Source organism: Macrotis lagotis, chromosome 1 (genome assembly GCF_037893015.1).
Source record: "Macrotis lagotis isolate mMagLag1 chromosome 1, bilby.v1.9.chrom.fasta, whole genome shotgun sequence".
Classification (NCBI taxonomy): domain Eukaryota; kingdom Metazoa; phylum Chordata; class Mammalia; order Peramelemorphia; family Peramelidae; genus Macrotis; species Macrotis lagotis.
In genome coordinates this window covers 323,006,441-323,026,659 of record NC_133658.1, presented here as the reverse complement: position 1 = coordinate 323,026,659, position 20,219 = coordinate 323,006,441, and the positions used below count along the sequence as shown (strand labels likewise).

Below are 20,219 nucleotides of genomic sequence, written 5' to 3'. Positions count from 1 at the left end.
CCAAAGGATTATGAGCTATAACAGGCTTTACCAAGCAAGAGGGCAAGGTTATTTTAATGTAGTGAGCAGTTCCCAATGTTTTCTCCAGTTCAGGAAGGTATAGTTAGGTTTGTGTCTATACACAGTTGTGTATTACCTTAATTGTCACTGCACACACCTTCTATTTTTCTTGCTAAGAAGCCTGCCTACTACTACATGTCTCATATATAATAGACTTACATGTATGTATTATATAATTTTAAGGTACTTTTTAAGCCTACACTATGTTCTAGACACTATACTAGCTGCTAAGGATATGAGAACAAATATGAAGGAATCCCTGACTTGGAGTTCACAAAGCTCTGTGATTTTGTTAGCTACAAATATCTATCTCACCATGACTTCACAACTAAATTGCTGGAGCAAACACCAAACCAAACAAAACCTGGTGATCAATATTTCTACTTGTCCTACCATTCCCTCTATGCAGATGTCCACCATGAAGCCTTCCCTGATCCTTTCAACCCTCTATAAACCCTCTGGCACTTACTATCTAACAAACTTCTTAAGTTCAAAATATATGTACAGTACAGCTTTACTATGACACCCTGTATATTATGTAATATTCATTATATTAGATTATAATTAATCTTAGTATTTATCTATCCTGACTCCACAATTAAACTATAAGGACTTTCAGGTCTCTGTTCTACATATGGCAGATACTAATTAAGCAATTATTAATGACTATGACCTTTAATGAAATCCTTTTTTTTTCCTTGCTCTAAGAAAAAAATCTGAAACCCTGACACTTAACATCACTTAGGAGTAGATTTATACAGGAGCGACTCTTATATCATTATAATAGCCACATGAAGTAGAGAGTGTTGAACAAGAATTAGTATGACAAAAATGACCAGCATCCTGAGTTATAACATCACAAAGTAATACCATCTTTTTTTTAGTAAAATCCCTAAATATCAGAAAGAAATGCCAATTTATTAAAATAGGTTAATGACTGTAACTGTTTTTTGCATGATTCATCATTTGGAATTATCTTGTTCTGCTCACTTATGCTGGTTTCAGTTACAGATAGTAATTCTAGACAAATAATATAACAAAATGGTTACTGACTATAACTATATAAAGATAATAAATTTTTATACTTTTTCTCTCCATGAATTCAGAATTGTGGCCACAATGAACTGTTCTCTCTTACCCCAACCACACCCAATTCTTTCCTGCCTTTGTTCTTCTGCATACTGTTAACTATATCTGAAATATCTACCCTCCTTATCTTCACCCTTGATTTTGACTTTCTATTCATTGTTTTTGAATCATAGTTCGAAGTTTTTCTTGCTCATCTGTGAACATAACCTTCCCCCTTAGCCTTCACATACATACCCTGTACTTTTGCTTGCCTCTCTCTGAAGAACTTCTAGTGGATTTTGGTGTATTTTCATCATCAATTCTGCATTTTATTCCTCTTCTAAGACCTAAAATTTGTATCTCCTCTAGTATCTTTTACCGACTCCTTGGGGAGAAACTTTCAGAGAAATTATTCAAAAGTAAAGGATAATTAGTATGATTGTCTGATAAGTGCCAAGATCTGAGTCCATTTAGAGTTGAGAAAATATACTAACCCATTGAGCAGCTAGGTGGTCCAGTGGATAGAGTGATGGCCCTGGAGTCAGGAAGATCTTAATTCAAATCCAGCCTCAGACACTTCCTAGTTGTGTGACCCTGAGCAAATTACTTAACACTGTTTGCTAAGGAAACCCCAAATGCAGGGACAGCTAGGTGGAACAGTGGATAGAGCATCGAGTCAGGAAGTCCAGAGTTCAAATATGACCTCAGACATTTGATACTTAATAGCTTTGTGATCTTCAGCAAGTCACTTAACCCCATTGCCTCGCAAAAAAAAAAAGGAAACCCCAAATGAAGGCACTAATCAATTGGATCTTTGTTTTTTAAATGTAAATATTTTGATTTTCAATTATATACAATAGTAATTTCTACCAATTATTTTTGCAAGGTTTTGAATTTTACAATTTTCCCCCCTCCTTTCCTCCCCATCCCCCTTTCCCCAACAGAAAGGCAATCTGATAATCTTTACATTTGTTTCCATGATACTTTCTTCCTTAAAATGACATTTTTTAAAGAATTGAAGACAATAGTCTTTGGTCTTCATTTAAACTCCACAGCTCCTTCCCTGGATACAGATGGTATTCTCCAACACAGATCCCCTAAAATTGTCCCTGATTACTGCACTGATGGAATGAGCAAGTCCATTTAAGGTTAATCATCAACCCACATTGATGTATAATGTTCTTCTGGTTCTGCTCATCTCAGCATCAATTCATGCAAATCCTTCTAGGCTTCTCTGAAAGCCCATCCCTCCTAGTTTCTAATAAAACAATAGTGTTCTATCACATACATATACAGTTTGTTCAGTCATTCCCCTATTGATTATCCCCTCAATTTCCAGTTCTTTGCCACCACAAACAGAGCTGCCATGAATATTTTTGTGCATGTGGGTCTTTCCCCCTTTTTCATGACCTCTTCAGGACACAGATCCAGTAATGGCATTGCTGGACCAAAGGGTATGTACAGTTTTATGATCCTTTTGGCATAATTCCAAATTGTTCTCCAGAAACTTTGGATCAGTTCGTAACTCCACCATCAATGCATTAATATCCCAGATTTCCCACATCCCTTCCAACATTGATAATTGTCCTTTCTGGTCATATTGGCCAGTCTGAGAGGTATGAGGTGGTACCTCAGAGATGCTTTAATTTGTATTTCTTTAATCTGTAATGATTTAGAGCAATTTTTCATATGACTATGGATAGCTTTGATTTCCTCATCTGAAAAGTGCCTTTGTATATATCCTTTGACCATCTGCCAATTGGAGAATGGCTTGTTTTTTTTATAAATTTGAATCAGTTCTCTATATATTTTATGTAGTCAGAAATACTAGTTGTAAAAATTGTTTTCCAATTTACTACATTTCTTTTGATCTTGGTTAGAGTGGTTTTGTTTATACAAAATCTTTTTAATTTAATGTAATCAAAATTATCCAATTTGTTTTTTATAATGTTCTCTATCTCTTCCTTGGTCATAAACTGCTCCCCTTTCCATAAATCTGACAGGTAAACTTTTCCTTTGTTCTCCTAATTTTCTTATATTATCTTTTATGTCTAAATTCTGATCTTATCTTGATATGGAGTATAAAATGTTGGTTTAATCCTAATTTCTGACATACTATCTTCCAGTTTTCCCAGCAGTTTTTAATTGAAGTGAGTTCTTAAGAAGCTGGACTTTATGGGTTTATCAAACAGCAGATTACTAAAATAATTTCTTGCCGTCTCTTTTGCACCTAGTCTATTCCACTGATACACCACTCTATTTCTTAGCCAGTACCAGACAGCTTTGATGACTAAATGCTTTATAATATAATTTTAGATCTAGCAAGACTAAGTTTACTTCTTTTGCATTTTGTCATTAAATCCCTTAATAGTCTTGACTTTTTCTCCATATGAATTTAGTTATAATTTTTTCTAGCTCACTAAAGAAATTTTTTGGAAGTTTGATTGGTATGGCACTAAATAAGTAGTTTGATTTAGGCAGAATTGTCATTTTCATTATATTGGTTCAGATAATCCATGAGCAATTGAAATTTGCCCAATTATTTATATTTTATATGTTTGATTTTGTGTGAAAAGTGTTTTATAGTTGTTTTCATAGAGTTTCTGATTCTGCCTTGGCAGGTAGACTCCCAAGTATTTTATACACCCTGATGTTATTTTAAATGGCATTTCTTTTTCTACCTCTTGCTGCTGTATCTTGTTGCCAATGTATAGAAATGCTGAGGATGTATGTGGGTTTATTTTATATCCTGTGACTTTGCTAAATTTGCCAATTTTTCCAGTGGTTTTTTTAAATGATTTTTTTTAGAATTCTCTAGGTATACCATCATGTCATCTGCAAAGGGTGAAAGTTTTGCTTCTTTCTTCCCAGCTCTAATTCCTTCAATTTCTTTTTCTTCTCTTGTTGCTGAAGCTAACATTTCTAGTGGAATATTGAATAGTAGTAGTGATAACAGGCATCCTCATTTCATCTCTGATCTTACTAGGAATGCTTCTAGTTTATCCCTAATGCATATAATGTTTGCTGATGGTTTCAGATAGATACTGCTAACCATTTTAAGGAACAGTCCTTCTATTCCTACTCTCTCTAGTATTTTTAGTAGGAATGGATGTTGTGTTTTGTCAAAGGCTTTTTTTGGCATCTATTGAGATAATCATATGATTTCTGTTAGGTTTGTTATTAATAAAGTCAATTATGCTGACAATGTTCCTAATATTGAACCAGCCCTGCATTCTTGGAATAAATCCTGCTTAGTTATAGTGTATTATCCTAGTGATAACTTGTTGCAATAGCTTTGCTAATATTTTATGTAAGATTTTTGCATCCTCATTCATTAGGGAAATTGGTCTCTAACTTTCTTTCTCTGTTTTTGAGTCTTCCTGGTTTAGGTATCAGCACCATATTGGTGTCATAGAATGAATTATGGAGAGTTCCCTCTTCACCTATTTTTCCAAATAGTTTATATAAATTTGGAATCAATTGTTTCTTGAATGTTTGATAGCAATCACTAGTGAATCCATCTGACTCTGGAGATTTTTTTCTTAGGGAATTCATTGAGGGTTTGTTGAATTTCTTTTTCTGACATAAGGTTATTTAGGTATTTAATTTCCTCTTCATTTAACCTGGGCAATTTATATTTTTGTAAATATTCATCCATTTCACCTAGATTATCAAATTTATTGGCATATGGTGGGCAAAATAGTTCTGAATTATTACTTTAATTTCCTCTTCATTGGTGGTGAGTTCACCTTTTTCATTTTTGAAACTAGTAATATCATTTTCTTCTTTCCTTTTTTAAATCAAATTAACCAAAAGTTTATCTATTTTATTGTTTTTTTCATAAACCAACTCTTGCTTTTGTTTATTAATTCAATACTTTTCTTGATTTTGATTTTATTAATTTCTCCTTTAATTTTTAGAATTTCTAATTTGGTATTTAATTGGGGATTTTTAATTTGTTCTTTAACTTTTTTAAGTGCATGCTCAGTTCATTGATTTCCTTTTTCTCTAATTTATTCATGTAACCATTTAGGGATATAATATATCCTCTAAAGACTATTTTGGCTATCTCCCATTAGTTTTGTTACATTGTCTCATTATTGTCATTGTCTTGGATGAAATCACTATATTTTTCTATAATTTGTTGTTTGATCCATTCATTCTTTAAAATGAGATTATTTGGTTTCCAATTAGCTTTAGGTTTATATCTCCATAGTCCATTATTGCAAGTGATTTTTATCCCATCATGGCCAGAAAAGGATACATTCAATATTTCTGCCTTTCTGCATTTTATTGTAAGGTTTTTATGCCCTGTAATACATGGTCAGTTTTTGTATAGGTTCCATGTACTACAGATAAAGGTATATTCCTTTCTATCCCTATTCAGTTTTCTCCATGGTCTAATCATGTCTGTTTTCTAACATTCTATTTACCTCCTTAACCTCCTTCTTATTTATTTTATGGTTAGATTTATCTAATTCTGAGAAAGGGAGGTTGAGGCCTCCCACCAGTAGCTTCGCTGCCTATGTCTTCCTGTACCTCAATCAGCTTCTCCTTTAAGAATTTGGATGCTATATCACTTGGTGTATATATATTTAGTATTGAAATTGCTTCATTGTTTATGGTACCTTTTAGGAGAATATAATTTCCTTATTTATTTTAATGAGATCTATTTTTGTAGCTTCTTTGTCTGAGATAAGGATTGCTACCCCTGCCTTTTTCACTTCAGCTAAAGCATAATATATTCTGCTCCGGCTTTTTATCTTTACTCTGTAGGTATCTCTTTCTGCTCCAAATGCATTTCTTATAAGCAGCATATTGTAGGATTCTGCTTTTCAATCTACTCTGCTATCTGCTGCCATTTTATGGGAGAATTCATCCCATTCACATTCAAAGTTATTACCGAGTATTGACTTCCATGCTATCTTCCCTCCATTTGTATTTTCCCCTTTTCCCTATTCTCCAGTATTTTGCTTCTGAATACCATGTCCTTCTGTGTGTTTGTCCCTCTCTATCCAACTCCCTCCTTTTCTTTCCCCTTTCCCTTTGCCCCATATTCCTTCCTTTCTTTCTGTCAGTCCCACCTTTCCCCCTTAATATTTAAAAGATAAGACAAGTTTCTAAACTCAAAGGAGTGTGTGTTAGTCCTCTTTGAGTCAAATCTGATGTAAGATTCAAACAATTCTCACCTCCTCCCTCCTTCCCCTCTATTGCAATATGTCCTTTGAAACCTCTTCATGTAACATAATTTTTAAACCATTTAATCTCTTCCTTCCACCCATCCCTTTACTGTCTCCCCCCCGCCTTTTTAAGGACATATTCTTTTTCACTCATTCCATCAGAGTCACAGACAAGTCGTGAGTGTCCATTACTTCTGGCTAAGTATATTCTCTAAGAGAGTTACAATTCTCAAGAGTTATGAGAATCTTTCTCCCAGGAGGGAATATAGTTTGTTTCATCTTATTGAATAACATTTTTTTCTTTTCCCCCCTCTACCTTTTCATGTATCTCTTGAGTCTCTCATTTGAAGACCATATTTTCTGTTTAGCTCTGGTCTTTTTATCAGGAAAAGTTGAAAGTCTCATATTCCATTCAATGTCCATCTTTTTGCCTAGATGAGAAGCCTCAGTTTTGCTGGATTGTGAATTCTTGGCTGCATTACAAGCTCCCTTGCTCTCTGGAATATCATATTCCAGGCCCTTCAATCCCTTAATGTTGATGCAGCCAGGTCCTGTGTAATCCTGACTGTAGCTCCTTGGAATTTAAATTGTTTCTTTTTGGCTGCTTGTAAAATTTTCTCCTTGATCTGCTAGTTCTGGAAGTGGCCACAATATTCCTTGGTATTTTCATTTTGAGATCCCTTTCAGGAGAGAATCGATATATTCTTTCAATGATTATTTTGCCCTCTGGTTCCAGGATATCAGGGCAGTTCTTCTTCACTATATCCTGAAGTATGGATTTAGCCTTTTTTTTATCTTCCAAGTTCTCAGGAAGTCCTATAAGGAAGTCTTATAATTCTTAAATTGTCTCTTCTGGATCTATTTTCCAGGTCTGCTGTTTTGCTGATGAGGTATTTTACGTTTTCTTCTATTTTTTCTTTTTTTTAATTGTTTAACAGATTCTTGATATCACATGAAGTCATTAATTTTCACAGATTCAATCTTTTTTTTGAGAAGAGTTTTCTTAATTTACTTTTTGTATCTTCTTTTCCAATTAGTCAATTCTATTTTTGAAGGAGTTTTCCATTTCCCCAATTGTGTTTTTGAAAGAATTATTTTCTTTTCACACTTATCCAAATTCAAAGGATTTTTTTCTTATTGTAAGATGTTAATTTTCTCTTGCATTTCTTTTCCAACTTTTTCTATTTGATTTTTAAACTTCTTTCTGACCTCTTCTAAGAAGTGTTTCTGGGCTGGACCAATCCATATTCTCCTTTGAAGCTTTATTCCTTTCTGAATTAGGATCCTTGTCTTCAAGGTAACATTCAGTTATTATGCTGGCCTTTCTTCATTTTGGGTCCTTTCCCTCAGGACTTGTGCTGGGGAAGGGGCTGGTTCACAGATCTTTAGTATTGAGATCCCTAGAGGCTTTGACCACTTCAGGGGTTATTCAATGGGTTGGCTTATAGGGGATGCCAGAAGCTTTCTCTGGTTTCTCTATGATTAGTGGTCCCCTCCTTAGTCCTTGGGGGAGGGAGAGCAGGGTTTATTAGGCTGTTCTTGAACAATATGGACTGGTAATTAATCTACTTAATCCGAAATCAGCATTGGGGGAGATATGGTGGCCTCATCTGAACCTCAGGGCAAGGTGTAAACACCAGGAGGGTTGTTTGCTCTGGAGAAAGTCTCTTCTCTCACAGGAATGGGGAGAGGGGATTCAGCTGGAAACACTGGGACTCAGCTATCAGACCAGCTGAGCTGACCAGATCAATGTCTGGTCCTCCAAGCTGGAGCTCTTCTGCCAACCACACACACACAGCGAATGCTTCTGCCACCTTTGCCCTTCGTCTCTGCTCTCTCCTCTGGTTCACCAATGCTCCTCTGTGACAGACCTTGCTACGTGATATTCTCCTAGGTTCTTCACTGGATTCTGCAGATCCAAAATCTGTTAAGAGGCTTGGTTCGTGTTAGTTCTGAGGGAAAACTTGGAGAGCTTAAAACAGTGCCTGGCTTGCCTCTGCCAACTTGACCAGAAGTCACCCAAAAAAAACTGTAAACCCCCAATGGGGTCACTAATCAATTGGATTTTTGAAAGGCAGCAATGTTATTTGCCAAGGCTCCAGAGGGAGAAGATGGGTGTTATGGGCCTGGCTCTATACAAACTGGTCAGTTTGATTTAAAATATGACAAAACTAGCCAGAATGGCCTCTTATTTGTTTGTAGATGTGTGTGGAAAATGTGTCCATTTCTTCATCTGTAAAATGAGAATAATAATAGCATTTATCTCTCTGAATTGTTATGAGAAAAAAGTGAGATAACATACATAAAAAAGTATTAAGCAAATCTTATAGCACTATATTTGTTGTTGCTAAGTAGTTTGGGTCATGCCTGACTCCTCATGACCCCATTTGGGAGGTTTTTGGCAAAGATACTGGAGTGGTTTGCCATTTCCTTCTCCAGCTCATTTTATACATGAGGAAACTGAAGCAAACAGGGTCATGTGGCTTGCCCAGGGTCAAAGAGTTAGCAAATGTCTTTGAACTCAGGTCTTCCTGATTCCAGTCCCAGAGATCTAGTTACTGTACCACCTAGCTGTCCCAAAAACGTATATCCAAAAAGGTGGGAAACTGAGACAGCTAGGTGGCCCAGTAGGGGGCAACTAGGTGGCACAGTGGATAGAGCACTGGAGTCAGGACTTGAGTTCAAATCGGACCTCAGACACTTAATAATTACCTAGTTGTGTGACCTTGGGCAAGTTGCCCTAACCCCATTGCTTTACCCCCACCCCCCAAAAAAAGATGGGAAACATTTTTCTGCCAAAGATCATTTGAACATTTATAATACCATTCACAGGCTATATCTGATCAAACATTTAAACAATTCACCCTTAAAAAGCTACTAGATTTGTTGAATTTCAAGTCCCTACTTGCAATTGCCTTGACAGTTTGTCCAAAACAGCCCACAGGCTGGAGGTTCCTTGCCCTTGATTTAGATGCTAGTAATTATCATCATCATTACAAAAATACAAATGAGAAAATGTGGCAAAGTGGAAAGAATGATAGGTAGACCTTGGATCCCAAGGTTTGAGTCTTATCTCTGTTCCTTCCTCTTTGTATAACAATGGGCAGATCATTTTCCCTCTCTGGGCCTTTAAATAGAGGGGTTTTCTAGGTTATCCCTAAGATCACTTCCAGTTCTGTGAATTCTATGAATTTTTTACCTGTTTGGTGGCCATAGAACATTGTGGGTTTTCTACTCCTCATGTGAAGTGTTTATAGGATCCAAATTGGGCTTTTGTTATTCCAAAGCTCAATATGGTATTTGTGTAGATAGTAGGTGCTTCATAAATGCTTATTGATTGTTTGTTGATTGACTTGTTTCAGTAGGTTGTGAAAAATTGCCTTTTGGGAAGGGATAACTAAACAAAAGAATGATAATATTTGATCAAGCCATTCCTCTTGGCTAGAATACATTCCCTCCTTTTCTCAGTCCAGGTACTACATCTTCCATGAAGCGTTCCTTGGTATCACCAATTGATAGTGCTTACTTCATCTTTAATTACTTTGTAGAGAACTTATATCTGTAATATTATTGTATTCCACAAATACAAGACAACTAGGTATATTAGTAGAGTAATTAGGTGGTGCAGTAGATAGAGCATCAAGCCTGGAGTCAGAAAGACTCATCTTCCTAAGTTCAAATCTAGTCTCAAACAACTACTAACTGAGTAACCCTAGACTAATCATTTGTCTCATTTTCCTCATCTGAGAAGGAAATGGCAAACCATTTCAGCATCATTGCCAAGAAAACCCCTAATGGCTTCACAAACTGTCAAAAATGACTAAACAACAAAAATAAAATATTAATTAATGGATAGAATGACCTTTTGGGGTCCAGGCAGTGTTTCATTTTTCTTCTGAAACTTGGTGGGTGCAGATTTAGCTGATTTGATAGTACCCTACCTTATCACCTTCTTTCAGAAATGGGCATCAAGGCATCCCTTCCAAATTCTGCCCTGATTCTAATCAGTACTTAGAGCATAATGGTCTAGGAGGACCACCACTATCAGAGTTCTGCAATCCCAAGTATACATGAATGATGGGTAAAAAGGAGTGAGCAGCTTTCCACGCTGCCCAGAAGAGGGGTCCATACAGTGTTGTTCACGGTTTCCATCGTAACTTTCAAGGGAAACTTTCACAATGTCCGGAGCCCTGGATGTCTTGAAGATGAAGGAGGATGATGTCCTCAAATTCCTCGCTGCAGGCACCCATTTGGGTGGCACCAATTTGGACTTCCAGATGGAACAGTATATCTACAAAAGAAAGAGTGATGGCATCTATATTATTAATTTGAAGAGAACTTGGGAAAAGCTTCTGCTGGCAGCTCGTGCCATTGTTGCCATTGAAAATCCAGCTGATGTTAGTGTCATCTCATCCAGGAACACTGGCCAGAGAGCTGTTCTGAAATTTGCTGCTGCCACTTGCGCCACACCTATTGCTGGACGCTTCACCCCGGGCACCTTCACTAACCAGATCCAGGCAGCTTTCAGGGAGCCTCGCCTCTTGGTGGTCACTGATCCTCGTGCAGATCATCAGCCTTTGACTGAAGCATCATATGTTAACCTTCCAACCATTACACTGTGCAACACAGACTCCCCACTTCACTATGTGGACATTGCCATCCCATGTAACAACAAGGGAGCTCACTCAGTGCGTCTGATGTGGTGGATGCTGGCCCGAGAAGTCCTGCGGATGCGTGGTACCATCTCCCGCGAGCACCCATGGGAGGTCATGCCTGATCTTTACTTCTACAGAGATCCAGAGGAGATTGAAAAGGAAGAGCAGATCGCAGCTGAGAAGGCAGTGACAAAGGAGGAATTTCAGGGTGAATGGACTGCACCTACCCCAGAATTCACTGCTGCTCAGCCAGAGGTGGCTGATTGGTCTGAGGGTGTCCAGGTGCCATCTGTGCCCATTCAGCAGTTCCCTACTGATGATTGGAATGCTCAGCCGGCTACTGAGGACTGGTCTGCAGCTCCTACTGCTCAGGCCACTGAATGGGTAGGAACTACGACAGAGTGGTCCTAAGTTTTACCCAGATGCTCTAATAGTGTTGGAAAAATGTGGATGGAAAATAAACATTGGTTTCTTAACAAAATAAGGGGGGGGGGGTGAGCAAAGGTTGTCATATTTTACCAGAATTTGTATCTAAGATTTCAGGTAATTTGCTCAATGCAAAAGATATTCTGGGATACATGGCCCAGAGGAGCAAAATACAGGAAAGAAAAAAATCATTCAAGTAATTATCCCCTGCCAGGATGGTTGATTCTGCCACAAGGTGTCACCTGGCTCTCTTGCTCCCTCTCCTGTCAGTGGAGTCTTTGATAATATCAGAAGATATAAATTGTTTTTAATCCTTGGGTGTTATAGGCTAGGCCTGGATGTACAAACAGTAGAAGTCCAACTATACTTAGGTGTATATTTAGCCTTATCTGGAGTAAACTTCATCCTGAAGTTCTATAAGATTTCTAAGAGCCATGTGTTTTAGACTAGGACCATCAGATTTTCTGTATGTCAGTTGCCATAGACCTTTTTTCTTTAATTTAATTTTACTTTTTTTCCTCCTTAATTACTAGTATTGCAGTGTTTGCTACTATTATTTATTGCAGATGTTCTGTATTTTAGTTATGCCCTGGGGCAAATATGCTTTAGTGAACTATACTACAAACCTAGCCTTGTTTCTTTTTCCCTCAATTTTGTCAAACCAATATGAAACAATAGCTACAATTATTTATAACTCCTTTAATGTTAACAATGACAAATTTTCCATTATTTCTTTCTATATCCTCTCTACTCTCTTATATTCCCACTGTATTCACAGATACAGGTATACATACACACACACACACACACACACATACACACACACACACACACATATATCCTTTTAATAAACAGGAATCATCAGAGTCAGGAAATAGCAGTTTCTTTGCGGGTGCTGAGCTCTAACTAGAGGGGGGGGGAAGCATTTCAGTTGTTGTATTTGGCATATATGTCTTCTACTGGAACACTGGGATGTCCCAATAAAAAATAAATACCTAATTGCAATACTCAAGGCTATATGATTTCATCACTATGTGTGGTCCCTCCTTTGATGCAGGTCTCAAATCTGCCACCTCTTATTAGTTGGTATTTATCAACTGCTAAAGCCAAAGACTTTGTAACCATCATTTTAGTAATGACTACCTCTAAAGTCATCTTTTCCAGTCCCCAGATGACAGTGTCCTAAAAACCTGTCCTCAAAACATTTCCAATTTATCTGAACCAATTAGCATTTACTCTAAACAGGCATTTGAGAAGCCGGAGTAACCTCCACACTACAGTGAAACACTGGAGGCCTTTAAATGAGGAAAATATGTCTAAATAAATTTGAATAAATAAAATCTAGTAAGTTAAAATAAACTTTCAAAATAGTTAAATTGTAAAAGATCAAAGCTATAAACAATAAAAAGTGAAGACCAATATATCCCTAAGAAGGTCAATGACAAAAAGAAAGGCATCAAAATATTCATAAAACTATTTTTTTTGTTTAAGCAAAGAACTAGAAACAAAGTGGATATCCATAATTTAAAGAATAGATAATAAATTGTGGTCTGTTATAATGAAATATCACTATTTTCTAAGAAATAATGGTTATGAAGAATTTGAAGAAGTGTGGGAAGTCATATGAACTGAGACAAAGTAAAATGAATAGAACCAGGAAAGTAATGCACCTCATGACTAAAATATTATAAATGGAAAGAGAAACATAAAACTCCTCTGATTTGTGTAATTAATTATAAAAATTAAGCATGGCCTCAGAAAAGAGAAGAGAATGTATAATTTCATTCTTCCACGAAGTGGGAGATGATTAATGTAACTGCATATTGTCAGACAATGTGTGGCTGAACTGTTTTGTTTTTCCTTTCTTTTTTTATTCTTGTTAATAGAAATCACATTTGTAGGAGAGAAAAATTTAAATTTAAATGATCTAAAATAAAATATATTAACAATTTTTAAAGTAAAGCCCATCTTCTAGGTTAAAACAGAATAAGGAATATAAGACATCTTAAAGTCCTAAAATTGGAAGGGGTCTCATTGGTCACATGGTCAAACCATACAGTAAAGGAATTTTCTCTACCATATCCTCCTAGTTGTTGATCAAAAAGTCTTTTTTTTTTTTTTGGTGACTTTACAGCATTCACTACAGCTTAAAGTAGATTCTTTTAACTTGCATAATTTCTGACTACTAGGAAAGTTCCTGAATAGAGATGCAATCTGCACCCTTGTAGCTTCCAATATTTCTCTTTACTCTCTTCTCTGACAGTAATTAGCTAACATTTGGATAATATTTAACTTGGAGTCCTGAAAGAATTTGTCAGTATGGTCACCACTGTTACTGATTTAAAAACAGAAAAGGTTTCACAGGACTAGAAAATTCTGATTTAAAAAGGGTAGATTCTGCATTACTTTTTTTTTAAGGTTTTTGCAAGGCAAATGGATTAAGTGGCTTGGCCAAGGCCACACAGCTGGGTAATTATTAAGTGTCTGAGACCAGATTTGAACTCAGGTACTCCTGACTCCAGGGCTGGTTCTCTATCCACTGTGACACCTAGCCACCCCCTCTGCATTACTGTTTAAGAGGATAGTTTGTCAGTATTAAGAAAGGAAAGTAGTGATCACTATGAGTCATCATTACATGTCCCCTGAGAACAGGTTATGTCAGATTAACATCATTTCCTTTTCTGATAGGGTTCTTAGACTAGTAGAAGGCATAGCATACCTGGATTTCATTGAAGCATTGTACAAAGTCTATCATAAAAACCTTATGGAAAAGACAAAGAAAGGTGGGTTAGACAATAGTACAATTAGATGAATGAGTGGTTGATTGAATAACCAGAGTCAAAGTGATATTGGGTTGATTAATAAAAACTCTGGAAGAGGTCTCTAGTGGCATAATGCAAGGTTGTGTCATTGACCCTGTTTTTGTGCTTATTCAGCAACTTTGAAGATAATATAGTAAAAAGAAGTTGGGAGTGGTAACTTATATACCATTTTACATAATGAATTTCCATAAAGATCTTGATAGACTTGATATATAGGCTAATCCAAGGTGAAATTTCCTAAGGAAAAAAATAAAATCCCAACGGCCTTTAACTGATTTCTATGTGTCCTCATCAGACATTCAGTGGAAGGAGTGTTAATTTGGAGTCAAGAGTAGTTGAGTTCTAGTGTTGGTTCCACTATTACTAGTTTTAGAATTCAGTTGTTTTTTTTTTAATCTATAAAATGAAGAGCTTGGAGTAGATGATCTCCAAAATAGATTTTGGTTCAATATGAAAAAATACTTCTCAAGAATTAGAGTTGCCCCAAAATAGAATCATCTCCCTTGGAAGGTTATTATTTACTAATCACTAAAGGAAATCTTCAAGTGGAGCTTGGATGACCACTTGGCAGGCGTTTTATAGAGGCACTTCCTATACTAAGGGCTGTGTGGGATTAGGTAAGTATTAAGGCTTCTTCCTACTCTGAGGTTCAGTGATTCTATAAGCTAACAATCTAATTCAAATGAAGAAACAAAGGCAAACAAGGTTAAGTGATTTGTCCAGCATCCAACATCTAAGGAATTGTCTGAGGCCAGATTTGAACTCAAGAAGATGAGTCTTTCTGACACTAGGCCCAGAACTCTATCCAGTGCACCACTTAGCTCCCCTTCAAAGAGAAGACTGAAATCAGAGCAAGGCTCTGTAGGCAAAGGCCAGGAAAAATTTGAGGAGAGGGAGATGATCTGCCTATGGAGTCAGGAAAGGTATCTATATGAAGTATCTCTAGGCAGCCCTAGACATGATAAAGTCAGCCAAAACATGGCTACCTGTACATTCCATAAGACCTTGAAATCATGCAACATAAATTTTCAAATTCTAAGAACAAGACTGTCCACTGATCCTATAAGGGACACAGTTCATGAGTTATTAAAACTGACCAGAGGGGATACTCATCAAAGCTTTCTAACACCTTTGCCATGGTTCAGTGTTGCCCCAGTATCTGTTTCCTATGATGTAGAGCTAAATCCACAAAGTTCCCTGAGATCAAAAAGCACAAGATAATCAAGAAATTTGAAGGTTGACTGGTACTCATAAGTTTACCAGTGGATCAGTTGCAGTGGCTAAGAACCCAAGAAGAGGTAGCTGCACTGTTCTCCCTATTATGGAGCTTGGTTGCTGAATTCTTGATTTCATACATTTTGGGAAGGCATCCTGTCAAAGCCTGAATGCTTCCTTCAGCCTCAATGCCCACTCTCCAGGAATCCCTATTGGGATTGGAAAATAGCCTAAATCTTTCTCTAATGGCTCACTCCTCCCTCCTTTTATGCCTTGATCTCAGAAATAGCCATTACTATTATTAAACCTCTAGGGACTGGGGAAGGAAAAGGAGAAGTGATTCAATTTTTAACTGTATTATTCTCTTTCTCATACTACCACCAACAAGAATTTGCTTTACCACCTCAGAATTTCAGTCTCTAAAAGGCAGAAACAAACTCAGATATCATCTCATTCAGTCAAGTACCTCCTCTAAATATCTCCAACAAATTGTCATCCAGTCTTTACTGGAAGACTACTAGTGAGAGGAAACTTACCACCTTCCCTGAGCTGACTCATTCTATTTGGATTGCAGTAATCATTAAGGAGTTTTTCCTTACATTATCCCTCTCTGAAAACTTTACTTAATACCTCTATTTCTATCTTCTAGTTCATCAAATACTTGAATATAGCTATCATGTTCCCCATAAATTCTGTCATCTTCAGGTTCAATATTTCTTAATTCCTTAAGCCAATTTTCGTACTGCATGATCTTGAGGACCTTTACTATCCTGGAGGAGGTTATCTTTCTCTGGATACTTTCCAGAATATCAATCTCTTTATGTACCCAGAACTCTTCCTAAGTCTACAAGTGAGATCTGACCAGACTAGAGAGCAATGGGAACATTTCATTTTTCTTGAACTCTGTGCCTCCCTCGATTCAATCTAAAATTGAATTAGTTCTTTGACTACAATTTCAAATTTCTGGCTCTTGTTGAACTTGTAGATCCTTAAAAACCCCAGATCTTTTTGAGATGAACTTACTATCTAGTCATAACTTTCCCATCTTTCACTCATGAAATTGATTTTTTGAAGTCTCTTATAATCCCTATTCTCTTTTTTTATTCATGTGAAGTTTGTCCAGAACTAGTAATGATGACTTCTTCATTGGGTTTGCCTTGGAGCAGCAACAAAGACCCCTACACAAGGCTTGCCCTGGCACAAAAAGCAGCAATCACTGAAGAAGAACAGTAGTAACTCAGCCAAGTTAAGCCACTTCATTTGGCAGGGTAAAAAGGGAAAAAACCTTGTCCCAACCCCTTCCTTACAGTTACACCAGGGAGGAAAGGAACATTTCTGAAATTTCCAACTCAAGATATTTTTGGGCAGAAGTTCAAGTGAAAAGGGGATTCAGGTACACTATTACAAAGTTCCAGAAATGCTAAGAGAAAAGAATAAAATCAAACAAAACAAAATATCAAACACAATAGCAAGAAAAATTAAAACTTACATAACAATGAATAAATTAAAGAAAAAGTTTGACTTGAAAGTTACAGAATTCTGTAGTAAAGCAAAGAACAAAATTACTGAAGAAATGCAGATTATGATAGTATCAGAGAGAGAATGCAAGGAAGACTGAAGGATTTGAGGCTAGAGAGAACTTATAGAGTAGAATATAAGGAAAATTTGAGCATAGCAACAACAACCAAAAAACAAAAAAAAGTCAAAATATTTTATGAAACTGTAAAGTAATATAGAATTTATGATGCTGGTAGAAATGAAGAAAGTATTGGAAAGAGTGTAGATTTTGAAGACCTCAGATATGGGTTCAAAATTTTCCCATGTGCCCTTGGCAAGTCACTTAACCTCTATAGATCTCAAGTTTCTTCAATTATAAAATGATCTTAAAGGCTACTTTACCCCATCTCTAAATCTATGATCCTATGAATCATATCCATAATAACATTTATGTTTGTTGTTTATTCCATATTTTACTGAATGAAATTCAGGATCATGGATCCTCATATTTGAAAGGGAATCTGAAAGTGATCCTCTCCAAGCTATATCTGAATGAAAATTTCCAGTACAGCTATAACTAGAAAGCTTTCTTCCAGCCTTGCTAGATCTTGAGTGAATGGGGAACAAATTGTATCACGTGGCAACCCACTATATGTTTTAATATATCTAATTTTGTGTGCATATAGTAGCTGAGGGGATTGATGAATTTAGTTTTAATTATCAACAGATATATGTATTCAATCATATGGATAAGAAGCTAAAGAAAGATACAAGCAAATTCATGGCCAAAAACAACATCAACAAAATAGCAACCTTCCAAATAAGACCAGTTAAATAAACACAGCAAGCAAGACCCTGTAAACCATTAAGCAAAACTACATAAGAGGGTGGAAGGGATGGTTATACATACAACTATCCTTCTCCTATTTACTGATTCATTTTTTGTTTTTCTGGTTTTGGTTTTGGCTTTGGTTTTGGTTTTAGTTTTTCGTTTGCAAGGCAATGGGGCTAGGTGGCTTGCCCAAGGTCACTCAGCTAAGTAATTATTAATTATCTGAGGTCGGATCTGAACTCAGGTCCCCTGATTCCAGGACTACTGTTCTATACCCTGTGCCACCTACCTGCCCCTGATTAATTTTTTTAAAAGATCATGAATATTTATTTAACCAATTAACAACACTGTATCCTTTTGAGTTTCTATTGACATTTGATATATTCCTTTCTATAGTGAAATTAATGAAAAAGAAAATAGGATATTGAACTCAAAGTCAAGAACATCTCTGATACAAACTCTATGAACTCCCTCCTTCAAACCTCAGTTTAATTATCTTTAAATTAGGTAAAATAAAACCTTTAATACCCTCCACAGGATGATTGTGAGGTTTAAATGATATGGTTTAGAAAACTTTGTAGTACTATATAAACATGAGAAAAAAATCATGAATTATTTAATTGGGTAATCAAATCAATCTTCTCACTACATTCTGTTCCACTAACACTGATAACTTATCAAATGAACACACATCTCAAAAGAGGCAATCAGAATTGTAAGAAAGATATAGGTTCCTCCTTTGGATCAATTAATCAATCAAAACTTCAACTAGCTGAAGCAGGAAATCAATTCAGATTGGTTGAAGGACTTGTCCCAGTTTCTGGAACTTTAATAAAACCAGTGAACTAGTGCAGAACTGAGGGATCCTTTGTCTAGTAGCAGAAAGGATGGAACCACTTCAGCCAAGACCCTGAGAAAGAATCACTAGGGATGGGATAAAGGGAAAGAAGGTCTCTGGCCTTAGTTTCCTTTCCCTCTCACCCTTGACTAGAGAAAAACCTTGTTAACAATAGAAGGTCAAAATATTTGGACTTTGTCATTATTATTTTATTAAAACAATCCAGAACTGCAGTGATTTGTGGCAGTGTCTCCATCTCCATCAAGAGACAAGGACAGACTAGACATTGCAAGGCTCTAAAAGGAGAGTAGAAAAAAACTATACCAGAATTTCTGAAAGTGTGGTCCAGGGACTTCTGGGGGTTCTTGACACCCTTTTGAGAATCCATAAAATCAAAACTATTTTCATAATAATGTTAAGACATCTTAATTTCTAATATATTAAATAATTATTGACATGACCAACATAAACAAAAGCTCCAGGGGAAAGCCTTAAATATAATTTTTAAGATCACAAAGGAGTTCTGAAAGTTTAAGAAGCACTGACTTTCGCCATGTCTTAAGAAAACTACTGAGTATACCAGAAAGGGGATACATGGCATGATAAATAGAATTCTGGGCTTAAAGTCAGAAAGACCTAAGTTCTGATCTCACTTCAGATACTTACTAGCTGTGTGACCTTGCGTAAGTCACTTCATCTCTATTTTCCTCAGTTTTCTCACCTGAAAAATAGGAATCACCTACCTCTCAGGGTTGTTGTAAGGATCAAATGAGACAATAATAGTAAATTACTTAGCAAAATTTCCAACACATAGTAGGTATTATATAAATATTATCTATTAGGAGGAGGAGGAGGAGAAAAGGACTTCTAGCTACCAGGAGCTATGAATTACTCCTTCACCATGTGCTCTCTAATCTTGAACCTACTTTCCCCTGAATTTTGTATATAATCCAGGCTTATGTGGACATATCTAATTTGACAAATGGAAGTACCCTTGATAGGCCTTTGTAGTATAGGCAGATAAACTAAAATATAGGTCTCTTTGTTCCCTACCACATGGATAGGTGCAGCCTCCTTTGATTGACTGCCTGTATCTTTAAAATCAATGATTCTTTTCAGCCACCCTCTTTCTGTTACTATATATATAAATACTCCTTTCTAACTAATTTATATCAACTAGTAATTATGAAGATAAGTCTAGTGCTCTTATAATGAAATGCAAGATAAAGTAAAAATTTAGGAAATAGATCAGTCAGTCCAACATTGATAGACCTGAAATTATGAAAATAAGAAATAAAAACCAGCAACACTGAAAAAGACTTTTCAAAAGAATAATTCAAAGGTCCATGAGTTTATTGGCAAGAACACTCCCTCCAGCTATGAAGGCCCTTCCCTTAATCAGTAGAGCAGATGTGCACAGAAACAAACACCCCCTGCTGGCCAGTCATCTGAAAAGCGTCTGAATCAGGGTTTTTATCCCTTCCATTACCCTACTTGGATGACCCCAGCTCAGTGAGGCCTGCCAGAATTTGTTTTCTGCTGCTTTAGCCATAAAAAACCTGTAGTCACCACCATGTCATAATAAAGTTTCAGTCTTTATTTCAAGGAAATAATTACAAGATGATA

The 20,219-nt window shown here is 36.3% G+C and overlaps 1 protein-coding gene and 1 pseudogene across 1 annotated transcript in view; both read left to right on the top strand.

Annotated features, from left to right (window-relative positions):
- Positions 1–20,219, top strand: part of RALGPS1 (Ral GEF with PH domain and SH3 binding motif 1) — a 749,724-nt gene that overhangs the window by 707,900 nt on the left and 21,605 nt on the right. The gene's annotated exons all lie outside the window — the stretch shown is intronic.
- On the top strand, positions 10,487–11,402 carry LOC141517389 (small ribosomal subunit protein uS2 pseudogene; annotated as a pseudogene).